The 14,966-nt window shown below is 35.0% G+C and overlaps 1 long non-coding RNA gene across 1 annotated transcript; it reads left to right on the forward strand.

The window, feature by feature from the left end:
* The first annotated feature begins 13,140 nt into the window (after positions 1 to 13,140).
* LOC141401958 (uncharacterized) lies at positions 13,141 to 14,865 on the forward strand. The gene is made up of 2 exons (XR_012412480.1): positions 13,141 to 13,625; positions 13,693 to 14,865. It is a non-coding gene; the product is annotated as an uncharacterized lncRNA (long non-coding RNA).
* The last annotated feature ends 101 nt before the right edge of the window (positions 14,866 to 14,966 follow it).

The raw sequence follows: 14,966 nt of genomic DNA on the forward strand, positions 1-14,966 counted from the left end.
ATTTTTACAATATTTTCTACTACATAATGCATGTGAAAAATATTTTTTTAAACAAAAAATTATTTTTTTGACCGAAATATGTGCTTATTTTGGCTGTAACATCCAAACTATAACACCAATCTGTATGATTGTAGTCTCATTTGATTTGCCGTGAAGTTTGGATCCACAACAATTTTTTTTTGTAATTTTATGACCACTAAATGGGCCTTAATTTTGAAAAAAGTAGACTTATATTCAATAATTTATCAATTTTTTGTACATTCCGCGAATTCTGTGTAACATTTTGCAGGTATTATGCAATCTACTCGCTGAAGTAACTTCGAGAGAACTTTTTTGTAACAATTGTGCTCATTAAAATAATTAGCGTTTTTATAATATTTTCTTTCTTAAAAAGCGAAATAAAAGCGCCATAACTTTTGTCCGCAACAACCAAAAATTGGCTCGCGACCAGATTCGTACTCGGAATTTTTTTCTTAACCTACATATCAAAAATCGTTGATGTAGCGCGAAAAAAATTTATCCTTTTTTCTGAAATGGAATATGAAATAATTGACAATATTCCTGATATATCATTTTATATCATATATAGCTTTATTCCATGTATCACATAAATTGAAAGTGCTTTGTGTCGGACCTTTTTCAATATTTAAATGGAATAAAAATTATTTTAGTCAGTAATAGGCAAAATGTCACTTATTCGTGCAACAGGAAAAACATTTTGGAGCAAATGTTTAATAGGCAAAAGTTCATACACTCTAGCTACAGGAAATCATTTTTGAGAAAAAAGGTCAAAAAGTCATAACCCTAGTAATAAACGACACATGAACATAGTTGCCAATATTGGTACAGACTGCAATAGTTGAATTTTTAGGAGCAAAAAGCAGTGTTGTATATCAAAATATTTCGATTTAACATTTGATTTAAAACAAATCCAAGTTTTGAGTTGATTTAATTTTGTATGGTAAATCAGGGTGGATTTGGGTGGATTAAGCACTTAAATCGAGATAATGCCCTTAATCATCGTATAAGGGTATAGTCTAAACGGGCTATAAGACAAAGGCAATCCTGTTTGGAACTCATTTGCCTAGTATCAATATTTTTATAGGACAATGTGCTGTTGATATACATACTTGATAAGTATAAATGCTTAGGAGTAATGTTAGATAACAGGCTAAGCTTTGACTCTCACATTGATTTCGTTCAATCTAAAATATACTATATTCTACGCAAGCTGTATTCTGTGACCATGTTTTTACCGAGATGGGTTAAAGTCAAAATGGCTCATGCTCTTTTAATGCCACATCTTTTATATGCCCTGGAAGTTGTATCTGGCACAACTGAGTATAACATTACGAAATTACAACTAATTATGAATATGATTGCCAGATTTGTGTACAATATTCGAATACGTGAAAATATTTCAAGTTTTGTAAAAAGTTTTTTTAGGTTGTTCCATGACAGAACTACCAGGTAGTGGAATCACACCAGCTGATCGAATATGAAAAGTCAAATCCCTTTATAAAAAAATTATGTTTGTTGTAATTTTCCCAACAACATAAAGAAAGTTTTGACATAACATATTCAAAATTTTACGATGCCACTACCTGGGTAATTGTGCCATGGGTTGTTCGTTCCAAAATGTTTATAATGTTATTAAAACTGGTTTCCCTAAGCATTTGCGTAACCTTTTCGTTTTTTCGCGCTTGAGAAGAAATATCCAGATAAGAATACCGCTTATACATAATTCTTTATTTGAGAATTGTTTCCTTGTCCGAGTTGCTAGATGCTGAAACTTTTAGCCTGTTGAACTACGAATCTTTTCACACTCTAACAATGCGTTTCGTTTGAAACTTATAAGGCATTTCTCTCGTAGAATTGTGAAGTAGAACTTATTTGTGTATGTTTCAATGACTCTAATATACATTATGATTTGATGGTAATGTTTCTGCCAATGGACCTTCATATTGTACATTTAATCGAGTAGCTTGAAGTAGCTTAAAGGCTGGGGAGCCAACAATAGGAACATGTTAAATTTATGATTTCTGTTTAATATATTTTTTGGCCATGAAGGCTTTGATATTACGCAGGAATAAATATATATATATATATATATATATATATATATATATATATATACCCAGCAAAAAGTTTGCCTCCAAAGAGGCAGTTAAATGATATGTACAAGTGATCTGGAAGTGCATCAAATTATGCATTTTTACTCATGATTTTTACAAGAGCGTGACTACGGAAAGAGGCACTCCATTGCACTGCATTTTAACTGACCCTTTGGCACTGCATTTTAACTGACCCTCTGGCACTGCATTTTAACTGACCCTTTGGCATTGCATTTTAACTAACCCTTTGAGGTAGAATAGGAGGCAGTCCAAAGCACGTGTTTTGATACAGGCATTCTGCGGAAATTGTGCAAGCCATTACAAAATATGCCAGAACAAATAAAATGCTTTATTTGTGTAAAACAAAAATATTAAGAACTTTATTACATTAACACAAATTATGAAAATTCTCCATTGAATTCAATCGCAAACATGCGTGTTTCCTCCGCTCTCCATTTGTTCCAAGCTGAACAGTTTTTGTTTCATTTGCTAAATGGGTTGTCTTCCCATCACCAGTTAAGATTTCGACATGTACTCCAACAGCACTCCATTCGGAAATTTTCTTCTCTTGAGTTACCGGAAAAATGTTCACAAATGAAATATTATTCAGTTTGTATTAACAAATGTTTGAAAATATTAACACGCTTATCTCTTATTGGAAAATTTATGTTGCTGCCTGTAGAGATGTACAAACTGATTTATGTACATGTAGGGATCTCTAACAACTGCTAATAATATGTAGCGAACGGAGTGCCTTTTTCACGACTCCGTTTGGACTGCATCCGGATGCTGTTAAATTGTGAGGAATTGGAGTGCCTTTTTCAGGACTCCGCTGAACTGCATCCGGATGTTGTTAAAATGTGACAAGTGGATGTGATTCTTTGGATTGCATTCAAATGCAGTTAAAATGTGAGGACTGGAGTGCCTTTTTCACGACTCCGTTTGAACTGCATCAAAACATGCCGTGACAGAACTAGTCCACATTGCACTACTTCCAATTTATTTTGCTGGGTATATATATATATATATATTTTTTTATTTTTTTTTATACTCTTTTCAAATAATAAGTATAATCAAAATAATTTTCCTTAAAGAATTATATTTGGTCATGTACAATGTACATATGCTGAATTTTTGTATTCTTACTTACTGGCATTGTAATGTATGAATAATAAATGAAATGGAATAGCCGGCCGGGACTTAAGCCTTTCTCCTATGCACAAGTGCAAATCTGGGGAACGGAAAAAAAACTTTATTTTATATTGGGTGTTATCATGAATGAAATTTCCCCGTGAGTTTTGTTTTTCCGCCGTTGCAACTTAAGGGAAAAAATCACGGAGAATTGCCGTTCATGATAACCCCCATTATTAATTTTTCTCTAATTAGCCGGCCTTCGGCTACATATTTTTGGAACTTTAATGGCCTATATCTAGGGAAGAATGGACTTCCCAGGGATGGTACCTGTGGTAAAAATTTCAAAAAAAAAATCGGGTTTGCGCGTGTATTCTTATGCTAATGATATCATTAGGTCCGTACGATAACCCAAAAGTTTGTACAAATTTGTACAAACTTTTACAAAATGCTGTTCGATAACAAACTTGTAAAGTAAAAGAGAGCGAATTTTGAGATAATTTTGGAGATTTTTGTGACTCAGAACTCACAAGTTTATAAGATTTTGCAAATGTTGTTCGATAACATTCTGCAAATTTTTAGCTTCGAGAGAGTATAATTAGTGGAGAGAAGTTACTAAGAACTTGCTGAGTACCTGCAAGTACTTTTTACTTGCGAAGTTATCGTACAGACCTATTACCACATAAGCAATTTACTGTTTTTAGCAGTCTCCATGACGATTTTAAGGTTATAGCTGAATCATGAGCGCTATGAATTTTATATTATATATTTGTATACTGGACTATATAGTAGACACCATAAGCATACCCGGTATGCAATATGAAGATCCTACCACTTCCCCTGATGACGTAATTACTGCTTAAATTCCACAAAATACACAATTTTTACGAGGTCCGTTGTATGTCTTCTATATTTTTTATAGCCTCAGCATTTATGCTAACGAGGGTATATACACTTTCATACGGGCAAAATGTGCCTAATCGAAATAATGGTTTTAGACCCCAAATATGTTTGGACGAAATGTGTTCCAGACAATTTGGAGTCGATTGAGCAATGTCCGTCCGTCTGTCTGGCTGGAGCGCACGATAACTCTCGAACGGATGAACCGATTCGATTCAAATGTTGGCTTTCGTAATATTTTGCCCAAACTTAGTTTAAGTTCGAAGATGGGCTATATCGGTCCACTCCTTCCGGTACCTCCCACACAAAAGTTCGAAAATGTTCGGAAAATTTGTGCGCACGATAACTCTTGAAGGGAGTAACCGATTTAGTCCATACTTTGCCCATCGTAAAAGGTGTACCAGACTTAGATAATGTTTCAATATAGACTCAATCGGCCCACTCCTTCGGGTACCTCCCACACAAAATTTTGGAAAAGTTCAGTTTAGGGCCATCTCTCGAATCGCTCTGATTTTTGTTTTAGCAACTTGTATTCACTACCCCACATACGACGGTACAATTTTCATTAGGGGCAAGTCCATACTTCCTGAGAAAATAGCCTGAAAGTTGCAAAAAACCCCTATGACACCGTGTGAGGTGGTTGGAGCGCAATATAACTCTAGATCGGAGCTGCCGATTCGGTCCACAATTTGGCCTTAATAATATTTTGTCCAAACATAGTTTAAGTTTGAAGATAAGCCATATCGGTCCACTTCTTCAGGTACCTCCCCCACAAAAGTTCAAAAATGTTCGGGAGTGGCCGAATTGGTCCATACTTTACACATCCTAATATATCTACTAGATATAGATCAGGTTCAAATATAGACTTTATTTGTTCACTCCATCCGGTACCTCCCACACAAAATTTCGGATAAGTTCACTTCAAGACCTGCTATCGAATCACTTTGATTTTTGTTGAAGCAACGTGCATTTGCTGCCTCAATTACGATGGTAAACGTTTTTCAGGGGCAAGTCCATACTTCTTGAGCAAACATCCCGAAGGGTGTAAAAACCCCCTATGGTACCATATGTAGTGTCTGGAGATCCACTTCCATAATGGTCAATGTAGATCCTTTCCTTCTAGTATCTCCTCCGCAAAACTTTTGATCTCTAATCCTAATGAACATTTTTGTCGGTTCAAATTCCCAAAATTTTTTAAAAACCCCTAAATACATACGTTTTTTTTTAAGAAAAATTGTTTCAATATATACAGGCTGAGGGTATATCTCTGTCGGCAAAGCCGACTGATACTTTTTTACTTGTTGATATATAATCTCCATAATTATTGCAGAAACTTTTTGTATCGAGCGTATAACATCTCCCCATCGAAAAAGCTGAAAAAAATATGTATGTATGTATCAGAGATCCGCAAAATGCATATAAAAAGCACACTCTCATGCTTTTTTCAAAAAGCGAATAGTGCAGTGCCTTGCCCATAAAAATATGATTGTGCCAAAAAGCAGATTCACCCCTAAAAAAGATTCACTGCTTTAGTGCGTGCAGTTCTTGCTTTTACATTTGTATTCGCATGATTCGCAAATGCAGTATGTTCAGTACTGCTTTCGAAATTATCGTCACCCACAAAACCACCACCACACAAGCGGGTGCAGCACAAATGTCTGGCCGCTCTGCTGGCCGTCATAAAATGATAAATTAAACAAATTAAATGCGTTGACATGTTTTTGTTTAATTTTCGTCATATTATTAGATCAAATCAAATATATAAATATATTGCACCAAGGAAAACTATTTTTCTTCAAAATTATTGAAAACTGAATACTTTAAATATAAACATTTTATAAGTCAAAAACTGAAAACGGACGACAATCCTCAATAACCCATTGCGAACATGCCAAATAAATTTTTCTTTATCAACGTTTAAAGGAGCATTTCGTTGTTGTCGAACGTAGCATTTGGGCGAACTAGGTTTGTGTCTGCCTCCCATTATATTTTAAAATGCGTTTACAGTGTACACAAATAACAATATTTTCAATTATTGCATCATTTTCTGTTTACACATGCTAGTGACAGTTCGAAAAATACCATACACTCACACATTCACTGCCACACCAACTCACTGCCGACAAATGCTCTGTTCCAGAACCTGGAAGAAGCTACTATTTTTTACTACGATAACATTTTTTCCTTTATGTTATCGGAAAAAATAGTAAAAACTAGTAGATTCTTGCAGTTCTGGAACTGACCAAAAATTTCATTGTCAGTAATCAATATAAGTGCTTTGAAAGTAAGGCCATGTTTATATTTAAGCCTTTTGCAGGATTAACCTTTTTATGAGGATTTGTTTGAAATATAAGCAATGGAATTGACATTTAAAATCCAGTTGGTTTGTTAAATCCGTTTATATATAAACGGGGTATAACTTTAATTTTTTTCCGAACGTTTACACATGCAAATGTCAGTTCGAAAAATTTAAGTTTCGACTATAATATGTATACACAACTGTCTGCAAGTTACTTGCATGTGTAATCATTGGGCGAATACATTTACAAATACATTTTCCAAATTTTGCTTTTTTTAGTTTGTTTGACAATACGATAAACACCATCGTTAGTATCGTTTAATTTATTGTCTCAATATTCATTTTTATTTGTATATTAATTTTATTTGTATATTAACATCTAAATCCGACTAGAAATATTTACTGCTTACTTTACTGCAGCGTGCTTGTGCGAATGCATTATCAAAAAAGGCAATGAGCTCTTTTAGTGTGGTTACTGTCACTGCTATCATTTCGAGAGAATGTGCCAATTGCACACTCTCACGAAAGAAAAGACAATACAAGCAATAGCAATAAACTGTAATGTCAATAGGAAGCAATGAAAATGGCACGAAAACACGAATATGCATTAAAAGCGAGTGGCATTTTGCGGACCACTGGTATGTATTTGTATCCGAGAATAACGATATTCTATGTAAAAATCGTAAAAAACGATTTTGAGCTACATATATCTCAAAAACAAGAGCTGATGGAGAAAAATTGCGACCAGATTCAAAAATAACTCGCCGTTTTCAGTTAAGCGGGGTGCACACGATCAGGTTTGACTGTCAGTTTTCCTCAAATAATCGGCTGCTTGCCAGTGTGGCCGTTCATTTTTGTCAATCATCAGGAAACCACAAAATATTTTGTGGTTGCTGGACATTTTGACATTTATCGATATTTTCAAAAAATCGACAGTCAAAACTGATGGTGTGTACCCCACTTTAGAAATACAAAAAAATCGGATGAACCAAAAGTCGTGTTGACCAGTGTTATCATACAAATACAAAATATTTGTTTTGTCGATTTTTTTCTATTTTTTTATTTTTGTTCTCCCGTATGATGTTTATAATAAGGGAGGAGGCGAGAGTGAGAAAACTCACGGTGAGATGATGTTTATGATTGGGCTGATTATGTCACTCTCCATGTCTTCAGAGTAACTTCCATGTATCAACAAAAGAGATTTATCTCTAGTTTCGCCCACGTTTTCAGGCATTTTGATTCCTTTTTTTTTTTTTAAAAAAAGAGTAATATTTCGAATTGGTTCCTTTTTATGTTGTCAATCGCTAGAGAGGTATTTACCCGGTAAATACCCATTTGTGGATATTTATTTGGGTATTTACTATATTGAATCACCAATACAACATCTTATATCCAATTCCTGGGTTAAGGTTGTGAAATCCTTTAAAAATGTATAGTTTTACAATACTTTAAACAAGAAAAAATTCTTTAACTGCCGAACCACTTCTGGTGTAGAAAATGGGATCTCTGGGTCCATGTTTTGATATAGCCCTCATATAAGGCTGTTATTTGGCACAGTGAGTTCTCAATGTGTATAAAATATCCTTGCAAAAATTTGTCAACGTAGGTCCACGTTTTCTCGTAGTCCCCATATAAGGGTACACCGATTTCGAGTATATCCCAAGTATAGGATAAAAAAAATGGCTTAAAACTTTCTTATATGAACTGAATTTCTGGTATTGAAAATGGGGTCTCTGGGTCCATGTTTTGACATAGCCCCCATATAACCATACCTCCCGCTTTATTGTGTTTTTTATCTATTAGCCACATTTTACAATCTTATTGGCTGTTGTTGTTGTAACAGTGTTTGTTATTGTGTTTGTATGTTCGTTCTTCTGTTCAATCTGGCTCTGGGTCTATCTCCAGTTCCAGGAAAGTGGCTGCTTCGATGGGATGTAACCACAGATACACTGGAGTTAGATGAGTAGGTTTGTCTGGGCAGTTGAAAAGGTGTTTTGTGTCGTGCGGGCCCATGCCGCATACTGGGCAGATGTCTTGCACGGTGCGATCGATTTCCGGCCAATAAGAATTTAGGCGACTGCAATATCCCGAGCGTAGTTGGACCAACACTACTCTGGTTTGTCGTGGCAGCTGACGCTCCTCAGCTGCGATAGATGGGGGATGTACTCCGAGTACTTTATTCACACTATAATTGCTTAAGGCCTTGGCAACTGCGTCCGTGTGAATGCTATTCAAACCTGCTTGATATGCTTGTTGATCTAGGGGTTCTCTCCTGTATCGTTGGACGTCTCCCTCTAGAGCATGGATATCCTTCCTGATCTGCCTGAATGTGTCGGGCCTACCCACAAGATGGTGATTGGGATGGCTCACACGGTAACATCCAAGCAGGTACTGCATCTTATTGGCTGTAATTTGGCACAGTACAAAATACCCTGCAACAATTTTTCAACGTAGGTCCGCGCTTGATTATTTACCCAAATGGTGAACCAATTTATGTACGTAGGCTATATATATATATATCCACCATATAAACGTACCTTCCGATTTAAGGGATTTTCCTCTAATTAGCCACATTTAACAATCATATTGACCGTAATATGGCACCGAGAGTTTTCATATGCTTGCCAAATTTGTCAATGTTTGTCCCTGTTTTGGGTTTGCCCCCATATAATGATATCTCTTGATGGGGGCTAGCCCCATTTAGCCACAAAATGTGTACCGACATTTTTGCAAGGGTATTTTTTGTATACTTTGAGAACTTACTGTTGATAAAAAAACACCCTAAATCGGGAGGTAAATACTCGGGTATTTACCCAAGTATTTATCCACAAAGTGTTGTGAAAAGTTGTGAGACGATTTCATAACCTAAACCTAGGAATTGGGTCTAAGAAGTTGTATTGGCGATTCAGTATAGTAAATACCCACAAATGGGTAGGTATTTACCCAATTTACCGGGTATTTACCCACTGTTTCCTGCTCTACTAAACTAAAATAATAGCTCTACCATGGCACAATTACCCAGGTAGTGGCATCGTAAAGTTTTGAATATGTTATGTCAAAACTTTCTTTATGTTGTTGGGGAAATTACAACAAAAATAATTTTTTATAAAGGGATTTAATTTTTCATATTCGATCGGCTGATGTGATACCACTACCTGGTAGTTCTGCCATGATCTCTACTAAACAAAACAAAGATTTTTTCAACAAAATGGCAGTAACTCGAAAATTGGTTAGAAATATAACCAAATACTAAAGGCACATTTATATAAGGCAGAACTGACAATCAGCTGTAATTTTACTTTTTTTTTTGTAAATTTAGTTTTCAAAATGTAATAGGGTCTACTCAATTTGAAACTTTGAAATTTGCTATCATAAAATACTTCTTTTCATCGTAAACGTTTAATAACAATGACCTACGACAGTTGTGTATGCTTTATATTAACATTTTGATTCAAATTTGTTCTATTTTAGAGGATTTTCAAAATGTTTTTATGTTTTTCCTGAGAAAATTTTTATAACGATTCCATTATTCAATATTTTCCTTGACATTATATTTTAAATAAGTTTGTTGTGGTGATATAGCGCCCAAAAAACACCAAAGGAGTATTCACTCCTACACAGGGGGACAACTTTAAACACAAAAAAAAGATCAATAACAACAATGTTGTTTTTTTTTTTGTAAATTTGTTAGTTGTTGTTATTCAAGCATATACCTTATATCATGGTGCATATGTATATTGACCGATTTTGCTCCGTACTACATTTACATCGATGCCCTGTAGGAAATGTCAATAGTGAATCTATACTGACATTGTCAACAGTATTACTGACAAACTGTAGACAACTCATGTAATTTGTATGAACGTGTCATTCGAAAGTCAGTAGTGACATTGGAACTAGTATGTCAGTAGTAAGTCAGTAGTTGCTGAGGGACCATGTGTTGACATTGGAGGTAGTGAGTTAGTAGAGACATTGGAGGTAGTTAGTCAGTAGAGACATTTGAGGTAGTGAGTCAGTAGAGACATTGTAGGTAGTGAGTCAATAGTTCATAAAGGGTCATATGGAGACATTGGTACCAGACTTTCCTTACTAAGTTTTTTGGCTTATATCGAAATTTTTATAGATTAAAAAGCTATTGGTCTGTTCCAGAACTGCAAGAATCTACTAATTTTTACTATTTTTTCCGATAATATAAAGGAAAAATTGTTATCGTAGTAAAAAATAGTAGATTCTTGCAGGTTCTGGAACACACATTATATGTTACGTTTAATAAGACGATGAACTTACACTTTTGTTTAAATAGTATATTTTATTAAAGAAAAAGACATATTATTGAAAATGCTAAAAAAAGTAAAAATTGCTTATAACGGGTTTTAAATAAGGGCTAAGTCCAAGATTCCACATAAGTACAAAATAAAGCCAAAGCTTTCGAGTCTGGCTAAACATTTGAATATTTAAATAATAACAAAATCGTTTTCATTGTCAGAAATATCATCGCCTTTTTTATTTTCTTGGCCATAAGACTTGGTGCGACTTGTCTGCTCAAAATATTTCTTCTTCTACTGCACTTAACCTTTTATTCATGCGATTCACTGAATGTTGATATAACATCTAGGAATTGAAAAGAATAAACATGTATAAAAAACAAATGGTCTGTTCCAGTACTGCAAGAATCTACTAATTTTTACTATTTTTTCCGATAACATAAAGGAAAAATTGTTATCGTAGTAAAAAGTAGTAGCTTCTTGCAGGTTCTGGAACAGAGCAAAAATGTCCTTAAACTTGCTTACCTATTATAGCTGTATAAACAGTGGACATTATAACTCATTATTATGTCGTGTTCAAATATCAGATGTATATTGGGTTCAGCATTTCCAGCAAGCCGGACATTATATTCGTCAGGCTCCACAATCTTCTCTAAAGATTCCACAAAATGTCTAATTGTCGAAGTTTCACCACACATGTTGTCAGCCGCCTCAGAGTTTGTATTTTCAAAATTGTTAATTTTTTCACTTGTCTTTTATAATTTTTTTTGCTCATACTTGTTGATATTTTATCGTTTTTTCACAAAAACACTTTTTTCACGAAGCGCCAAAATTATTTTACAACAAACAATCGTTGGGCTATCAGCTGTTAAAATAATCAATGCTTCTTCTTATTAAGATAAAAGTATCAATAGTTGACAAAGTGTTGACTTTGTCACCATAATAGTAGACAGAGTGGTGACATGTCGATACATGTCCCCATCCTTCCTACAGGGTTTTTATGTATGACGCATTGGTTTGGTTTGGTTTTAGGACGCGCAGCTGCCATTGTTGACAGCTACTCCACTCGGAGACCTTGAGGTCCATTGTGATCATTCTTAAAGAAGTTGTGTATAATGGTTTATTGCAGATTTTGTTCATGTAAGTGGTTCGATGTGATGAAATGGAGGCACTGATGTAGACTTTACATTGTAGAGTGATTTGATGTGATGAAAAGAAGACTTGTGTAGGTGAGAGGTGGCTGCTGGTTATGGATGTGTGGTTGCTGAGGCTGTGGTAAGAGCTGCAGATTTTTTATGTTCATATGGTGGTGTGTGGTGATTAGTCCATTGGTCTATTCTGAAGTGATGTGTTATGGATATGGGTGTGTGGCTGCTGAGGTTGTGATACAGAGATGCAGTTTTTATCCTCCTTTGGGGAGAAGCAGAAAAAATTAATTAGATTTGTTTGCCAAGCCATGTTAGATTTTTGCCAAATTGGTATATGTAGATGTGTTGCGGGTCCTCGATAATTCTAAGTCTGCCACAAAAAAGCAAAAAAAAAATTTTGCGTGGAGGGTCCTTAGGGCGACTCCATTCAGCCTACGTGGCGGAGTCCAAAACCACGGTTTATCCCTAGTTCCCAGTTGCAGTAAAGGTGGGGGAACTAGGGAGAGCTAAGAAACCCAAAATAAGTTAGGGGGCACTGTTTATGGGTAACTATAAGTTAGCCATGCCCAGATTAGTAGGTTATTGTTGGTGTTAAGGGCACTGTTTGCGGGTAACAACATGTTAGCCATGCCAAGGTTAGTATGTTGGGGTGTTTGTTGTTAGGGGCACTGGTTTGGGTAACCTTTGGTTAGCCATGCCCAAATTAGTATTTTGTTTGTTGTGGGTTAGCAATGGTTAGTGGCACTGTTTTGGGTAACCGGCGGTTAGCCATGCCAAGATTAGTATGTTGAGGGTTATCAAGTTAGGCTGGGAAAGTTCTTCCTCCCAGCTTATTGGGGCATATAATATGACGTGCACCCAGGCTGTTTGGTCGAAAATGCCAAAAAGGCATCAGCAAAATGGAAGGAAGACAAAAACCCCAATACACCGTAAGTGAATAGAAATAGCTTTCACCATCAGATATTTCCATCCACGGGGTAAGGGCACATGTCTTCATCCATATTGGTGATGCGATACCTGCAAATTAAATAAAAGAATACAATTATGAGTAAAAAAATTACAGATTTGTTCAATTGGAAATATACTTACCTCTGCCAAATGCAAACTTCTTTATTTTGGCTTTTGTTTATGTATCAACTTTCGTCATTTTGACATTTGGATAAAAGTGTGTTGCCAACTATAAAACATATACAAAACCAAGGTTCAATTATTCATTCATTTAAATGAACCTGGAGGTACGCTATTATCAGCACAATGGCCCGATTCTCTTAAGGAAGGTACCTGAGAAAATCAAGACTCTTAAAGTGAGAGAATGGAACCTTGAGGTACCTGGTAGAAAGGGACTATTAATAGTTAGAAAGGAACAATAATGCGCTAAAAGGAAAAAGGATAGATATAACTCTGTTGCCCAAAATGTCTGCTCATGGAAAGCTGCCATCTTTCGCTGCAAAACTTATAAATGAGAGTAGTTTTTCACCCAGAATTTAGTGGTTATGTGGTGCTGAGGTCGAAACCTTTCGACGGAGAATAATAAAAAAAAAGAGAAAACATTTTAAATTAAATGAAAGTGCATTTTGATTAAAAAGCATTAAGTTTTCTTTAAAAAAAAAAAAAAAACATATATATCAAGGTAATGAAGTGCATAGAGATAGTTACAGAGAAGCAGTGTTAATTATATATTTAAAATAAATTAGGTTTCCGTGGTGAGGAGAGAAAAAAAGTGGAAATACAGTGGAGTAATATATGTAACCAGCGAATTTGAAAAAAGGTAACAGTGTTAATGACTGACAATATTCGAGTGTAATTTAATAATTTTGCCTTTTTGGACTTGTTAGGCCGAACCTGCATTCGTTGGATGGCAATAACCTTGTCCCTGCAGTGGTATCTAGTGGAAAGTAGCGTAAATAGGCCACTACCATATTACCACCAGACAAAGGTTGGAAACTGTATTACCAACTGTTAATATCGTAGAGTATTCCATCACCAGTGACATCTAGATAATATTCCACCAAACTGGCGAGGATTTCTCCACGCCAAGCAGCCTCAGCACCCAAAAGTATGCTCGGTAAGCCACATCTACCATTACATCAAAAGTCTTTAGAAGTCTACAATTAATGTTTTGTTACGGGCACCGTGGCTAGAAACCGTGAGAAATTGATGTTTTGTCAAGCCACAGAGCCGAGTGCCAAAGTAATTGAATTTTGTAATACAATATAATATTAGTATCCGGAGAATAATTAGACTCCGCTACAAGGAGGATTATTGATTACCAGCCTGTGACTAAATGAACATTTGAACCCGAGAGATTATTTTAAACTATTCCTTTATTTTGAACCATATTCTTATTGCTACATTATAAGTATATTTTTTTGACATCTATTTTTGCACGTTATATGTAATGATATTTATTTATTTGCACGTTTGATATACCTTTTTTTTGTCTGTTTTAATTCCTCATCAAATTAATGTTTTATCTGAGGTTCTTTTTTTTTACATGTATTTGTTTTTAGCATTCCCAAAGGTTTTTTATCATTTCGCAAATCCTCATAACGACTCAAATAGAAAGAGCTCTTTTTAGGAGACGTTAGGGTATCCTGATAAATGCTGTGTCTGACGCCAGAGCAACTTAGCATCATTTTATCCTTTGTGAGTGTTATCGTGTTTGTCTATTGGCTGTAAATTGCCATAGTATAATGTTTGTCTAAGACTCAGAAAAGGCATTCTCTTGATATTTTGGTCTACTGACCGCTCGTATTGAAATTGACTTTAAGTCGTTACTTGAGATTTAAATATTTCTATTTAATTTTTTTTTAAAACATTTTAAAATTAATACAACTGTATAAATAAGTAAAACTCATATAATTTATAATTTGATTCTGTTGTTTATTTAATATTTGTTTGTTTCCATTATAAGTACTTTATTTTAAGTCAGTTTGATCATACTACTAGATTTAGTTTTTTTTTGTCGTTTATAATAAATATGACCTGAGAAATTAAGAATAGAGAAATATGATGTGGTAGATTTTTCAGTTGGAGGAATATAAGACGAGGTAAGTGGTGTGATGGGACGGTGTATGGGGTCATTAATGGGTTGAACAAAGGACATAGT

The sequence above is a fragment of the Musca autumnalis genome, unplaced genomic scaffold (genome assembly GCF_047663935.1).
Source record: "Musca autumnalis isolate F117 unplaced genomic scaffold, ASM4766393v1 scaffold_4, whole genome shotgun sequence".
NCBI classification, from domain to species: Eukaryota; Metazoa; Arthropoda; class Insecta; order Diptera; family Muscidae; genus Musca; species Musca autumnalis.